Source organism: Tamandua tetradactyla, chromosome 1 (assembly GCF_023851605.1).
Source record: "Tamandua tetradactyla isolate mTamTet1 chromosome 1, mTamTet1.pri, whole genome shotgun sequence".
NCBI classification, from domain to species: domain Eukaryota; kingdom Metazoa; phylum Chordata; class Mammalia; order Pilosa; family Myrmecophagidae; genus Tamandua; species Tamandua tetradactyla.
Genome location: NC_135327.1, coordinates 112,958,179 through 112,973,044, shown reverse-complemented (window position 1 = coordinate 112,973,044; position 14,866 = coordinate 112,958,179). Strand labels below are relative to the sequence as shown.

The following is a 14,866-nucleotide window of genomic DNA, read 5'->3' as shown; positions in this document are numbered from 1 at the left end:
TGGGAGTGTGAGTTCTCCAAGTTTGTGGTATTTTTTCGAGATGGTTTTGGCTATTTGGGCCCCCTACTTTTCTCCATAAATATGATAGCTGACATTTCCATTTCTGCAAAGAAAGCCACTGGAATTTTGATTGGGATTGCATTAAATCTGTAAATCACTTTGGGTAGAATTGACATCTTAATGATAACAGAATTTTTTCTTGATTTCCTCTCTAGATTGTTCATTACTACTGTATAGAAACATTATTGAATTTTGCACATTGATCTTGTACCTTGCCACTTTGCTGAATTCATTTATTAGCTCTAGTAGTTTTATTGTGGATTTTCCAGGATTTTCTATTCATAGGTTCATATCATCAGCAAATAGGGAAAGTTTTACTTCTTCTTTTCCAATTTGGATGTCTTTTATTAATTTATCTTACTTAATTTTTCTGGCTAGAAATTCTAAAACAATGTTGCATAACAGTGTTGACAATGGGCAAGGGTTTTTTTTATTTCTTTCTGATCTTCAAGGAAAAGCTTTCAGTCTTTCACTATTTAGTACAATGTGAATTTTTCATTTGTGCTCTGTATCATGTTGAGGAAGTTTCCTTTTATTCCTGGTTTTCTAATTGTTTTTTATTAAGAATGGGTGCTGGAGTTTGCCAAATGTCTTCACATCGTTTACATGATTGTGGGTTTGTTTTTTTTAACTTAATTTTATTAATGGGAGTAGTGTATTGACTGATTTTCATATGTTGAATCATTCTTGAATAATTAGGGTAAATCCCACTAGATCCTTGTAACAATTCTCTTAATGTGCTGCTGGCTTGTTTGCTAATATACTGTTAAGTATTTTTGCTTCTATATCCATAAGGGATATAAGGGATATTGGTCTGTAATTTTCTTTTCTTATGGTATCTTTATCTGGCTTTGGTTTTAGAGTGATATTGGCCTCATAGAATGAGTTAGGAAGTTTCACCTCTACAATTTTTTGGAAAACTTTGAGAAGGGTTGATGTTAATTCCTCCTGGGATGTTTGGTGAATTTCACCAGAGAAACCATCTGGTTCTAGGTTTTTCTTTGTTGGAAGGGTTTTGATTATTGATTCAGATTCTTAACTTACTATTGGTCCTGTTGAGTTCTTCTATTTCTTCTTGAGTCAGTGTAGGCTGTATGTTTCTAGGAATTTTCTCATTTCATCTAGGTTTCCTAATTGGTCTGGGTATAGCTGTTCATAATGCCTTTTATAATCATTTTATATTTCTGTGGGGTCATTAGTAATGCCCAACTGTCATTTCTGATTTTAATTATTTGTATTCTTTCTCTTTTTTTGCTTTCGTAAATCTTGCTAAAATTTTGATTTTATTGATCTTTTTAAAGAGCCAACTTTTGTTGAGTCTCTCTATCGTTTTTGTATTCTCTAATTCATTTATCTCTAATCTAATATTTGTTATTCCTTCCTCCTGCACACTTTGAATTAAGCTTGCCCCTAGTTTTCTAGACTCTTCTGTTGTGAGGTAATATCCTGATTTGATGATACCTTTCTTCTTCTTTAAGGTAAGCATTTAGAGCTATAAATTTCCCTTTCATCACTGCCTTGCTTCATACCATAATCTGTGGTATGTTGTGTTTTCATTTTCATTCACTTCAAGATATTTCCTAATTTACCTTGGATTTCTTTGATCCTATTGGTTGTTTGAAAGTGTCAGTTAAATTTCCACATATTTGTGAAATTTCCAGTTTTCTATCTGCTATTGATTTCTGGCTTCATTACACTGAGGTAGAGAAGATAGACTTTATAATTTCAATATTTTAAAACATTTTGAGACTTGTTTTGTGACCTAACATATGGTCCTGGAGACTCCATGTGTACTAGAAACAAACATGTATTCTGCTGTTCTTGGGCAAAGTGTTCAAGTGTTCTATCCATGATTGAAAGTACTGTACTGAAGTCTCATACTAGTAATATAGAACTATTTTCCTCTTCAAACCTGTCAATTTTTTCTTTGTCTATATTATTTCCATATATTTTGGGGCTCTACAATTAGGTGAGTTACATATTTATATTTGTTAGTTCTCCTTGTTGAGTTGATCTCTTTATCAGTCTATGGTGATCTTCTTTGTCCCTTGTAACAGTTTTTGACTTAAAGTCTATTTCATCTTTTAGTATAGCTACCCCAGCGTACTTTTTGTTACTATTTGCTTGTTATTTTTTTCCCTCCATTAAGTTTCAACCTACTTGTGTCTTTGAATTTATGTAAGTCTCCTATAAATAGCATGCAGTTGTCTTACACATTTTTATCCATTCTGTCAATCTTTGATTTTTGACTGGAGAATATAATCCATTTACATTTAAAGTTACTATTGAAAGTGCAGGACTTTATTCTGCAATTTTGCTCTGTAGTCTTTGTAAGTCTTTTAGCATTTTTGCACCTCAAGTCTACCATTACAGCCTAGTTTCATATTTATTTGATTCTTTGTAGTATGGCATTTTGGGTCCCTTCTTATTTCCTTTGGTATGTGTTTTTCAGTTATCATTATATTGAATATGTGCCAAACCAGATATTTATGATTACTGCACTACTACTGACATAATTATCCACATGGTTACCTTTCCCTGAGGTCTTTATTCCTTTATGATGCTTTGAGCACTATCTCATGTTCTTTCCTTTCAGTCTAAAGAACTCCCTTTAGCATTGTTTGCAGAGCATATACAGTGGTGATGAACTCCCTCAGTTTTTGTTTATTTGGGAATGTCTTAATAGTGCCTGTATTTTTGAATGACAGTCTTACTTGATATAAAATTCTTGGCTTGTGTGCTGGTTTGAAGTTGTTATATACCCCAGAAAAGCCAGATCCTTTTTCCTGATTCAATCTTGTGGGGGCAGCTCTGTTTCTTTTAATCCTGATTCAATACTGTGGGGTGAAAACTTTGACTGGATTGTTTCGATGTTTAGATGTGACACACCCAGATGTGGGTGGAACATTTAGATTGAATTGCTTCCATGGAGCTGTAACATACCCAATTGTGGGTGTGATCTTCTGATTAGATGGAGATGTGACTCCACCTGTTCAAGGAGAGTTTTGATTAGTTTATTGGAGTAGTTTAAAAGAGGAAACATTTTGGAGTTACTTTAGAGCCAACAGAGATGCATACAATTGGAAATGCTTGGACTGCCAATAGAGACAGCAGATGTTTAGACACAGTCATTTGGACATGTAGAGCCCAGAAGATGTCGCCATGTGCCTTCCCATGAGATGCTAAGCAATCAAGAACCCAGCATTGCATCCTGGAGGAGCTAAGTGAAGGTCCACAGATGTTTAGAGAGGAAACCACTGGCAAAAAAGGCTGGAAGCAAGGGAACCAGGAACAAGGACCAGTAGATGCCAGCCATGTGGCTTCCCATGTAACACACATCAGCCTTTCTTGAGTCAAGGTATATATTTCTGGATGCCTTAATTTGGACATTTTTATGGATTTAGAACTTAAACTTGTAACTTGATAAATTCCCTTTATAAAAGCCATTCCATTTCTGGCATATTGAATTCCGGCACTATTAACAAAGCAATACAAGCTGCAATTGTTTTCTTACAGCACTTTAAATATTTCATCCTAATGTCTTCTTGCTTCCATATTTTCTGATGAGAAATCTACACTTATTGTATAGAACATACTACTTTTCTCTTGCAGCTTTTGGAACGCTCTTCTTGTCCTTGGCAGTCAGCAGTCTGACTTTTGTGAGTCTTGACATGGTTCTCTTTGAGTTTATCTGTTTGGGGTTCATTGGGGATCTTGAATGTGCTTATCCATGTCTCTCATTGAGTTTTGGAAATTCCATGCCATTATTTCTTTGAATATTCTCTCCAATCCTTTGTTTATTCTAATTCTGGGACTCCCACAGAGTGTACACTGGCACTCTTAAGGGTGTCCCCCAAGTCTCCTATCATTTTAAAGGATAGGTTTTCTTGGTTTGGCACTCACCCAGTTACTACAACCCTTTAACTGTTTTCCCTGAATTCTGAGGAAGATGGCTCTACCAGTTTTTGCTAGTTGTTCAAATATTACTTGGGGAACAGTACCCTGGAGTGTCTTACATTACCTTCCTGGGTGACCAGAAGTAAAAACTATTCATCTTTGACCACACCAATGTAAGGCAACTTCCCTTCCTCCTGATTCATTCTAAGCTTTACTTGTTTCTCTGGCACCCCTGGGCTACGGACTCTTGGCTTCATGAGTCCTGTTTCTCTTGGGTGTTCTGACTGACCACCGCATCTTAAACTCTATAACACTAAGAACAAAAAGATCTCTAAGGACATTTTGATTTGACAATCCATGTCTTTCTTTAACTCCAGTCACTCTGGTGGGATCCACTGGGATCGAATACTACCAAACATAGTTCATGTGGTATCAGTAAAATTGGCAGAGTATGGACCTCCAAAAATTCTCTCTTTCAAAAAGAAACCAATAAACCTGACAAAAATAGCGAGAATCAACTTTTTCAGAACTCTAGAAATTTAACAAAGAATTGCAGCTATCTAGGGGAATTTTATTCAAGAAAAACTGCTTAATTTCAGTGAGCACATTTCCTTACACTACTCCTATCATTCATGTTCCAACTCAACCAAAGCCTTGGAAAACGACAGCTTACATTCATGGTGTAAACCAGCAGACTGGAAGGAGAAGAATGGGACTAGAGCTCCATCAAAACTTCATCCCCCTCCCCAATGTTACTATTAAATTTATATGGGGTGGGCCATGGTGGCTCAGCAGGCAGAGTTCTTGCCTACCATGCTGGAGACCTGAGTTTGATTCCCAGTGCCTGCCCAAGCAAAAAAAAAAAAAAGTTTATATGGTGGTCCTCTGGAAGATCCCATTGCAAAATGGTCTGTATTTAACCCAAATTAGAGCTTCCACAGTGGGGAAAGTCTTTTCCCCAAGTACGTTTATATAAAGCAATTACAGTCAACTGTTTATTTTCACAGATACCTGAGCCAGTGGATAACAAGTGGGGGAAACCAATGGACTGACTAAAAGCTTAAAAAGAGAAGTTAGGGACTGAGATATTCACATAGGCTTTGAGACACTCCAAACTACTCCTGGGAATCTAGAAGTTCATGTAAGGAAATTATCATCCAATTATTGCTTGATAATCATGCTAATGGATCAAATACTTCAGTGGAAACATGTCATAAAGGATATAGACTTTACAGAATTAGTTTAGAAAAGTCACTAAACAAACAATAACTACAAGGAACAACAACACAATAACATGGGGGAGAAGAGAGAACCTGATTTCCAGAGCTCCCATTTATATTATTTAAAATTTTCTGTTTTCAACCAAAAATTATGAAATATTCAAAAATACCAAGAAACTATGGCTCTTGGTGTAGAGCTAAATAAATAATAAATAGAAACTATTATTCAGGAAGCCCAAATGTTGGACTTTTATAAACGTTTTAAATCAATTATTTTTAATATGCTCAAAGTACTAAAGGAGACTATGTCTAAAGTAAAGCGCTATTATATTCATGTGTGTGGAAAACTATTTGGTAGTTCCTCAAACAATGAAACATATAGTTACCATGATCCAACAATTCTACTTCTAGGTATATATCCAAGATAAGTCAAAACACATGTCCACACAAGAAGGTGAACACAAGCATTCATAGCTGCATTATTCATAATAGTGAACATCCATCAACTGATGAATAAACAAATGCAGTATATCCATACCATGGAGTAATATTAAGTCATAAAAAGAAATGAAGTACTGATACATACTATGACATGGATGAATCCTGAAAACATTATACTTAGTGAAAGAGGCCAGTCACAAAAGGTCACATATTGTGTGACTCCATTTGTGTAAAATGTCTAAAATAGTCAAATTCTTAAAGATAGAAAGTAGATTAGTGTTTACCAGAGTCTAAATGAATGGGGGAATGGGGAGTGAATGCTAATGTATATGTGGCACCTTGTGGGGGTAATGATTGGTCTGGAATTACATAGATATAATGGTAGACAACATGGTTAATATACTACAAAATCCTGCATTATCTGATTCCTTTATAGTTACAATGTAACTACAATTTATAGTTACAAATTACAATGGAAGTAATGAGGTAAAACGAAGCCCAGTGTACTCATACTGAGAAATTCCACAAACTGTATTTGGAAATATTTTCTTCAGATTGATTTCTCTGAGCCAGGTGCGGAAGCCCTCTCTTTCCAGGCCAGCTGTGGCTAATGCGGACGCGGAGCTGTTGCTGTGCATTGTCTTCCTCATCCAGAGTCTATCTTCCTCCTTCAATTGTTGGTTTTCCTCCCGTAGCCTCTGAACTTCACCTGGCAGCCGCTTACGTTCTTCTGTCACCTTCTTAACTTCAGTGTTATCCAAAGAAGAACTCAGAGATGTAGACACTGCTGGTGTTTCTGTCTTTGATGCAGATGTGGTTATAATTATATTTATTTCTACATTATGTGGTTTATCATTTCCTGCTGGCAAGTCAAACACACATCTAAGTTTTGAATCCATAAGGTCTTCGGGTTTTGCCTCCTTCCATACTGCTTCCATATCAGAAGCGTCAGATGGAGCAAACATAGACTGAACCATACACTTGTGTTTTCTCATTGGGATCTTAATCAAAAGGCTTTAAAATCACAGACACATTAATCCATAACCCTGCATAGATCATACCACTGTTGGGCCTCACACAGTAGCTACGTGGTGCCGTGGTCTTCCCTTTAAAACACACACTTTGGTCTTTTGGGTTGCCAAGTGTTCTAGTTTGCTAGCTGCCAATGCAACACACCAGAGACGGATTGGCTTTTAATAAAAGGAGATTTATTTTGTTAGTTTTCCAGAGGAAAGGCAGCTAACTTTCATCAGATGGTCTTTCTTACATGGGAAGGCTCAGGGTAATCTCTGCTGGCCTTCTCTCCAGGCCTCTGGGTTCCAACAACCTTCCCCAGGGTGATTCCTTTCTGCATCTCCAAAGGGCTGGGCTGAGCTGTGAGTGCTGAGATGAGGTATGCTGAGCTGCTTGGGCCGTGCTATGTTGAGCTCGCTCATTAAGCACCAATAAATCAAACATCATTCATTGCAGCAGGCACACCTCCTAGCCGACTGCAGATGTAATCAGAATCAGATGAGCTTCATGTACCATTGGCTTATGTCCACAGCAACAAAACTAGGGGCCTTCACCTGGCCAAGTTGACAACTGAGTGTAACTACCACACCGAGCTTTACGATGGCGGTGAGAGCATCAGTGAAGGGACCTAGGAATGTGAGCTCACACTGTCACTCAAGGCTCAGGAACTGCTCCACCTTTAACATGTTCCCCAGTGGTGTGCAGACCCCCGAGAGGTCACCAGAAGTGGGAAGCATTACTGTTGCACCCCTTTTAAATTAAAAGGGGGGGGGGCTGTGGGGCACGGGAGGGGTCGCCTGAGTGTGGGGCGGCGCGGGGGGTTGGAAGACAGTCTATGTCCTGGGCCAGGGCACAGTGCCTGGCGGTCTTGCCGCACGTGCACACATCTGCTTTAGTTTTTAAAATAAAGAGTTTCAGAAATCAAATCTGTAGTCTAAAATTAATCATTATGATTTCACAGTGTTTTCTAATTTGATTTCAGTTGTCAAAAATAACAGTGCATGAAGATCAATTATGTTTCATTCAACATTGCTTTCCGCAAAACATGACAGAATCATTAAACCAGTTCTTTTTTTCATCTCTTGTTTGTTTTCTTTCTACCTTTTACTTTCATTCTGCGAAGATTTTCATAAATATTATACAATTCTTACCATGTCCTTTTTATAACAATTTCCTCACAATATCCAAGACAACCTTCGTTTTCATATTTTTATTTAGTAATCACACTTTTAAAATTACTTTTATTTCCTTGATTAATCGTTTTTATTACCACTGTCTTAGTCTGTCAGAGCTACTCTGAAAAATACCACACAATGAGTGGGCTTAAACAATGGAAATTTATTATCTCATGGTTTCATGAGGAAATTTATTATTCATGAAATAAAGGTCTCAGCAGGCCATGCTTCCTTCGTGGCTCGCAACATGGCTTCTCCTTCTGGCCTAGCCTTCCCCTGCTCAGTCATCTGTCTCTCTCTACGTCTCCTCTCCTTATAAAGACTTTAGCAATATGGATTAAAGCCCACTTCGGTTCAATTTGGCTTCATCTAAATAGGAGTATTGAAGATCCTATTCACAAATGAGTCCACACCTTAACTAACAACCTCTTCAAGGTCCTATTTACTGATGGGTTCATACCCACAGGACACAGATTAAGACTTGAGTACGTATTTTGTGGGGGACACGATTCACTCCCCAATGTCCATACTGTTCTGAATTAAGTCACAGAGATCTGACTTGATTGGTGGTATGCTCTTGACCGAAATCTCTCATACTTAAAGGAACAAGAGTATAAATAAAGTCTTTTGTATGTCAACTTTATTTTGAATGTGGTGTCTTATAAATTAGAATATATATCAGTCAAGGATGAAATAATTAAGAAACCCTGAGCCAAAAGTAGTTTTGAAATGGATAATTACGATGTGCTATTTCTTTCTCCAGCAATATCTTTATGATTTATTTGCAGGTTAAAATATTCAATGACCTTTGCTGCCACAGATTTGTACTGGATTTGTTGAATATTACAAATCATAAGTATTTTTAAATATCCTTGTCACATAGTGAGACTTACACAGAGTTTATGTTGTGCTAGATTTAGCCAAAGATATTATCCTACTAATGATATTTTGGATGCTTCTGGCATTTAAAGCAGTTACCTAGCTAATGTGAGAAGAACCTGAGTTATTGTATGTTTATATATTTATAGTAAAATGTATAAAACTTATAGAGAGAATTTAACACTTATTAATAATGGTATTTTCCCAGCATTAGGAAAGGTCTAGAAGATAAAAAAAAGTGCTTATTTTAATTTGTAAAATTGCACATATTGGGGTCAAGATGGCGGCTTAATAATGTGAGCATTTTAGTTCGTCCTCCAGAACAACTACTAAATAACCAGAAACAGTACAGAACAGCTCCTGGGGCCACGTCAGTGACCAGACACATAGCGTACCCCAGTCTGGACCAGCTGGACCAGCTGCGAGAACCCCCCAGAACCGTGAGTTCCCAAAGCTGCAGCGGCCAGTGCCCCTCCCCCACAGGCTGCTTCCCGGAGGGGAAAGGAAAGGACTTTACCAGCAGCAGAGACTGGGCACAATCAAACGCCAATTGTGGAACTAATTAACAAATTCTGACTACTAAAAATAGGCCCCCAGCTTAGGTGAAACTGATCAAAGCAGAGGTTGCTCATTTTTGCCCCGGCGCCAGGGGGGCAGGACTAACAGAAAAAGGGGGAAAAAAAAAAAAAAGAAGGAAACAGAGGTTTTTGTGGCTGTGTATCTACAAAGGCTTGACTGCCTCTGGATACAGCGGCAGGACTTTTCAGGCTGCAACTGCCCCAGGCATAGGCAGAAGTGAGCTCTTTAGGGGGCTTGTCTGGAGGCTGTGCCTTCCCCAGGGGAGGGGTGAAGCCCAACTCGGGTGGAATACCTCCATCAAGGAATTCAGACACCAGGGCTTGGTAATTTGAAGCCATTAAAACCAGCCTACAACCTCTGCTCTGTCTCCACCATGCCCCCAGCAGGGAGAGTCTGCCAAAGTTAAAGGTACGGCATCATCTTATGCTGGTGGGACCTGCAGTCAGACAAGAGCCATACACAGGGCAGGATAAGAAAAACAGAGTCCAGATACTTCACAGGAAAGTCTTTCAACCTGCTGGGTCTCACCCTCAGGGAAAACTGATGCAGTGACTCTTTCCTCCTGATAGGAGGCCAGTTTGGTCTGGGAAAATCTGGTTGGGGTATATAATATTTAAGTAGACCTTCCTAAGTGTGTGTGTGTGGGGAAGGCATCACACAAGCAGGGCAAGAAACAAGAAAACAAGAACTGAAAAATTCTCCTCTGTTAAACAAAACTTAAGCTAAAGGTCCAGATAAAGCTGAACGGAATGTCAAAGAACAGATAGACAACAAATTCATCCAGTAAGAAAACCCTAGATAAAAGAAGTGAAAGCAATCTCCAGAATAAACTAATTAAGGTAATTAAATGCCTAGACGCCAGCAAAAAATAACAAATCACACTAGGAAAATTGAAGATATGGCCCAGTCAAAGGAACAAACCAACAATTCAAGTGACATACAGGAGCTGAAACAATTAATTCAGAATGTACGAACAGACATGGAAAACCTCATCAAAAACCAAATCAACGAATTGAGGGAGGATATAAAGAAGGCAAGGAAAGAACAAAAAGAAGAAACTGAAAGTCTGAAAAAACAAATCAGAGAACTTATGGGAATGAAAGACACAGTAGAAGAGATGAAAAAAACAATGGAAACCTACAATGGTAGATTTCAAGAGACAGAACATAGGATTTCAAAACTGGAGGACAGAACATCTGAAATCCGACAAGAAACAGAAACTATAGGAAAAAAATGCAAAAATATGAGCAGAGATTCAGGGAATTGAAAGACAATATGAAGCACATGAATATACGTGTTGTGGGTGTCCCAGAAGGAGAAGAGAAGGGAAAAGGAGGAGAAAAACTAATGGAGGAAATTATCACTGAAAATTTTCCAACTCTTATGAAAGACTAAAAATTAAAATTCCAAGAAGTGCAGCATACCCCAAAGAGAATAAATCCAAACAGACATACTCCAAGACATTTAATAATCAGAATGTCAGAGGTCAAAGAGAAAGAGAGGATCTTGAAAGCAGCAAGAGAAAAGCAATCCATCACATACAAGGGAAGCCCAATAAGACTTTGCGCAGATCTCTCAGCAGAAACCATGGAGGCGAGAAGACAGTGGGATAATATATTTAAATTATTAAAAGAGAAAAACTGCCAACCAAGAATTCTATATCCAGCAAAACTGTCCTTCAAAAATGAGGGAGAAATTAAAACATTTTCAGACAAAAAATCACTGAGAGAGTTTGTGACCAAGAGACCAGCTCTGCAAGAAATACTAAAGGGAACACTAGAGACAGATACGATGACAGAAGAGAGAGGTGTGGAGAAGAGTGTAGAAAGGAAGACTATGAGTAAAGGTAAAAAGAAGGAAAATTAGATATGACATATAAAATCCAGAAGGCAAAATAGCAGAAGAAAGTACTACCCATGCAGTAATAACACTGAATGTTAATGGATTAAACTCTCCAATCAAAAGACATAGTCTGGCAGAATGGATTAAAAAACAGGACCCATCTATATGCTGTCTCTACTCAAAGGACACGAGGCCAAGGACACAAATGGACATTTACACACCAATGTTTATAGCAGCATTATTAACAATTACCAAGAGATGAAAACAGCCAAAATGTCCATCAACAGAGAGTTGACTAAACAAACTATGACATTTACATAAGATGGAATATTATGCAGCTGTAAGACAGAATAAAGTTATGAAGTATGTAGCAATATGAATGGACCTTAAGGATATTATGCTGAGTGTGATTAGCCAGAAACAAAAGAACAAATACTGTATGGTCTCACTGATATGAACTGACATAAGTGAATAAACTTGGAATATTTCCTTGGTAACAGAGACCATCAGGAGATAGAAATAGGGTGAGATATTGGGTAATTGTAGCTGAAGGGATACAGATTGTGCAACAGGATTGAATATAAAAACTCAGAAATGGACAGCACAATACTACCTAACTGTAATGTAATTATGTTAAAACACTGAATGAAGCTGCATGTGAGAATGGTAGAGGGAGGAGGGCTGGGGACATAAATGAAATCAGAAAGAAAGATAGATGGTAAAGATCGAGATGGTATAATCTAGGAATGCCTAGAGTGTATAATAATAGTGAAATGTACAATGTACAAATTTTAAAAATGTTTTTGCATGAGGAAGAACAAAGGAATGTCATTATTGCAGGGTGCTGAAAATAGATGATAATTAATACTTTAAAATGTCACCTTATGTGTGAGACTAAAGCAAAACATGTTTATTTGATACAATAAATAAACATAAATAAAAAAATATAAACATCTAGTCTTATATTTTGACTAGAGCATTTCCTAATATAACTCATGTAGATAGTTTGAGTGAATGTCATAAGTACTTGGAATCTCAGGTAGGACATTAGATTTTGTTGGTTTGTCCACGGTGATGCCCCGATGAATCCCAGAGTGATTTGATCAGTGACTGGAAAAGTATTTGCAAGCCCCCTTCGGGGAATGGTGAGAGTGGGGAGAAATTCAACTTCCCCAAGTTGAATTCTTGATATTCTCACAAGCAGTGTGGACAACCAAAGCTATAGGCTGAGCCCCCAGTCTTGGGGTTTGTTCATATGAAACTTAACCCCACAAAGGATAGGTCTAGTCTACTTAAAATTTAGGCCTAAGAGTCACCCCCAAGAGAGCCTCTTTTGTTGCTCAGATGTGGCCTCTCTCTCCAGCAACATGACAAGCAGTCTCACCACCCTCCCCCTCTCTGCATGGGACATGACTCCCAGGGGTGTGGACCTTCCTGGCAACGTGGAACAGAAATCCTGGAATGAGCTGAGACTCAGCATCAAGGGACTGAGAAAAACCCTAGAATGAACTGAGAATTAACATCAAGGAATTGAGAGAACCTTCTCGACCAAAGGAGGAAGAGTGAAATGAGACTGAGTGTCAATCGCTGAGAGATTCCAAACAGAGTTGAGACATTATCCTGGAGGTTATTCTTATGCATTAAGTAGATATCAACTTGTTGTTCAAGATGTAGCGGAGAGGCTGGAGGGAACTGCCTGAAAATGTAGTGCTGTGTTCCAGTAGCCATGTTTCTTGATGATGACTGAACAATGATAGAGCTTTCACAATGAGACTCTGTGAATGTGAAAACCATATTTGCTACTGCAGTTTACATGGGACCTCAAAATCCCCATTGCTGACACCATGATCCAGGCCGTCCTCACCTGCGATGGCTTGCAGCTATATTGTATGTACCACAGAAAAACATGTTTTTAAACCTAATCCTTTCCTGTGGGTATAATCCCATTGTAAGTAGGATCTTTTGGATGAGGCTATTCAATTAATGTGTGGCCCATCTCATACATGATCGGTCTTAATCCTATTACTGGAGTCCCTTGTAAGAGAAGGAAATTCAGACAGAGAGAAAGAAAGCCATGGAAGCAAGAAGCTGAAATCAATGAAACCAGGAAGAGAAGGGAGGGGCCAGCAGACGCTGCCATGTTCCTTGCCATCTGACAAGAGGAGCCAGGATCAGCAGCAACCAGCCCCAGAATGCTGGTCCTTGGGTAGAGAGCATTGCCTTTAAGATGCCTTGATTTGAACATTTTCCTGACCTCAAAACTGTAAACTAATGAATTCCCATTGTTTAAACCGATCCTTTCATGGTATTTGCTGGAGCAGCTACGAAACTAAAACATCACCCCATTCCCAGATTATGACCATCGCCTCAGCCCTGGCTGCCCGAACTCCACACTTTGGACCCTCCTATCCATCCTACCTGCCTATTCATGAATCTAATTCTGTCCCTGCTTACTGGAAAAAAGAGCACATTTCCCTGACTGTTTTGTAACTGAGAAATTACAATCTAAGGAATGATTCTGATTGCTGAATTGTTATATAGACATTCCTTTTTGCTTTTTGCTATATTGGAGTAGATACAGGGATATATTTGAAATCTCTAAATTGTAATTCAGCAGCCTGGATCTCTGATACTGATTGCATAGCCTTTATTTTCTGCCCTTGTGATTGTAAAAACCTTCACTTGTACCCATTTATCCATTTTTTCAACTTTAGAGTCTTGTAATCACTAAAGGCAGCCTCTAATGTTTATTATGGTAGGGTCTTGGGTCAGGCCAGAACTAATCCACCCCAAGTCCAAACTTATCTTGATAACTGGGACTGGATCTAACCAAAATGGGCCCACCTGACATATGCAGTAGCTTAGACTTTAATCTATGAGTCACCTATACCCCATTCTATCATTTCCTTACATACATTCTGTGACTAACCATGCATTCAATCTGCGCATGCTCAATAATCAGATCACCTCGAATTACATCATCTGGGGCCACTGTGCTCATTATTCTAAACCCTGCCCATCTTTTCTCTAATAAAACTATCAGAATTACTACAGTTTGGGGAGACAGATTTTGGGTCAAAAGGTCATGTGCTCTCCTGCAATACACGTTTTCTCTCTTTGAAACCCTGGCCATTTGAGCACATCAGGCAAAAGAAACCATGACCTTTGTCCAGTAACAGTTTCACTACCAAGACCATCAGGCTCCTTTTCTAAATTTATTTACTACTTTTTTGCCACTGCTACATTAAATCAAGTCATACCAGTATCCTCACTGCCTTCAGTAGACAATGTGTTCATTTTTACTTCTGAGAAATTTTTTTTTTATTTTTTTTTTTATTTTTTTTTAAAGGAAAGACAGAGAGAAGGAAGGAAGGATAGAAGGAAGGAAGGAAGGAAGAAAGGGAAACATTTTTAAACATTTTCTTGTTTTATTGTATTCTGTTTCTCCGTTTTTGTTACATGGGCTGGGGCCGGGAATCGAACCGAGGTCCTCCGGCATAGCAGGCAAGCACTTTGCCCGCTGAGCCACCGCGGCCCGCCAACTTCTGAGAAATTTTATCATGTTTGACTTGGAATACTCATCCTTTCCATCCCACTACATTTTAGATACTGGGTCAAATTGTAACACTGTAACAAATTATTCTAGACAATAAAAAAGCCAACTTTTCTTGACTATTTTATTCATTTTATCTTAGATTTATCTTTATATCAAGTATTTATTTTTACCAACCATGAACTATACATCATAATAACCATAAG

The 14,866-nt window shown here is 38.3% G+C and overlaps 1 protein-coding gene and 1 pseudogene across 1 annotated transcript in view; both read right to left on the bottom strand.

Annotated features, from left to right (window-relative positions):
* THSD7A (thrombospondin type 1 domain containing 7A) overlaps positions 1-14,866 on the bottom strand; it is a 454,108-nt gene that overhangs the window by 233,591 nt on the left and 205,651 nt on the right. The gene's annotated exons all lie outside the window — the stretch shown is intronic.
* Positions 6,086-7,318, bottom strand: LOC143678998 (vesicle-associated membrane protein-associated protein B/C pseudogene; annotated as a pseudogene).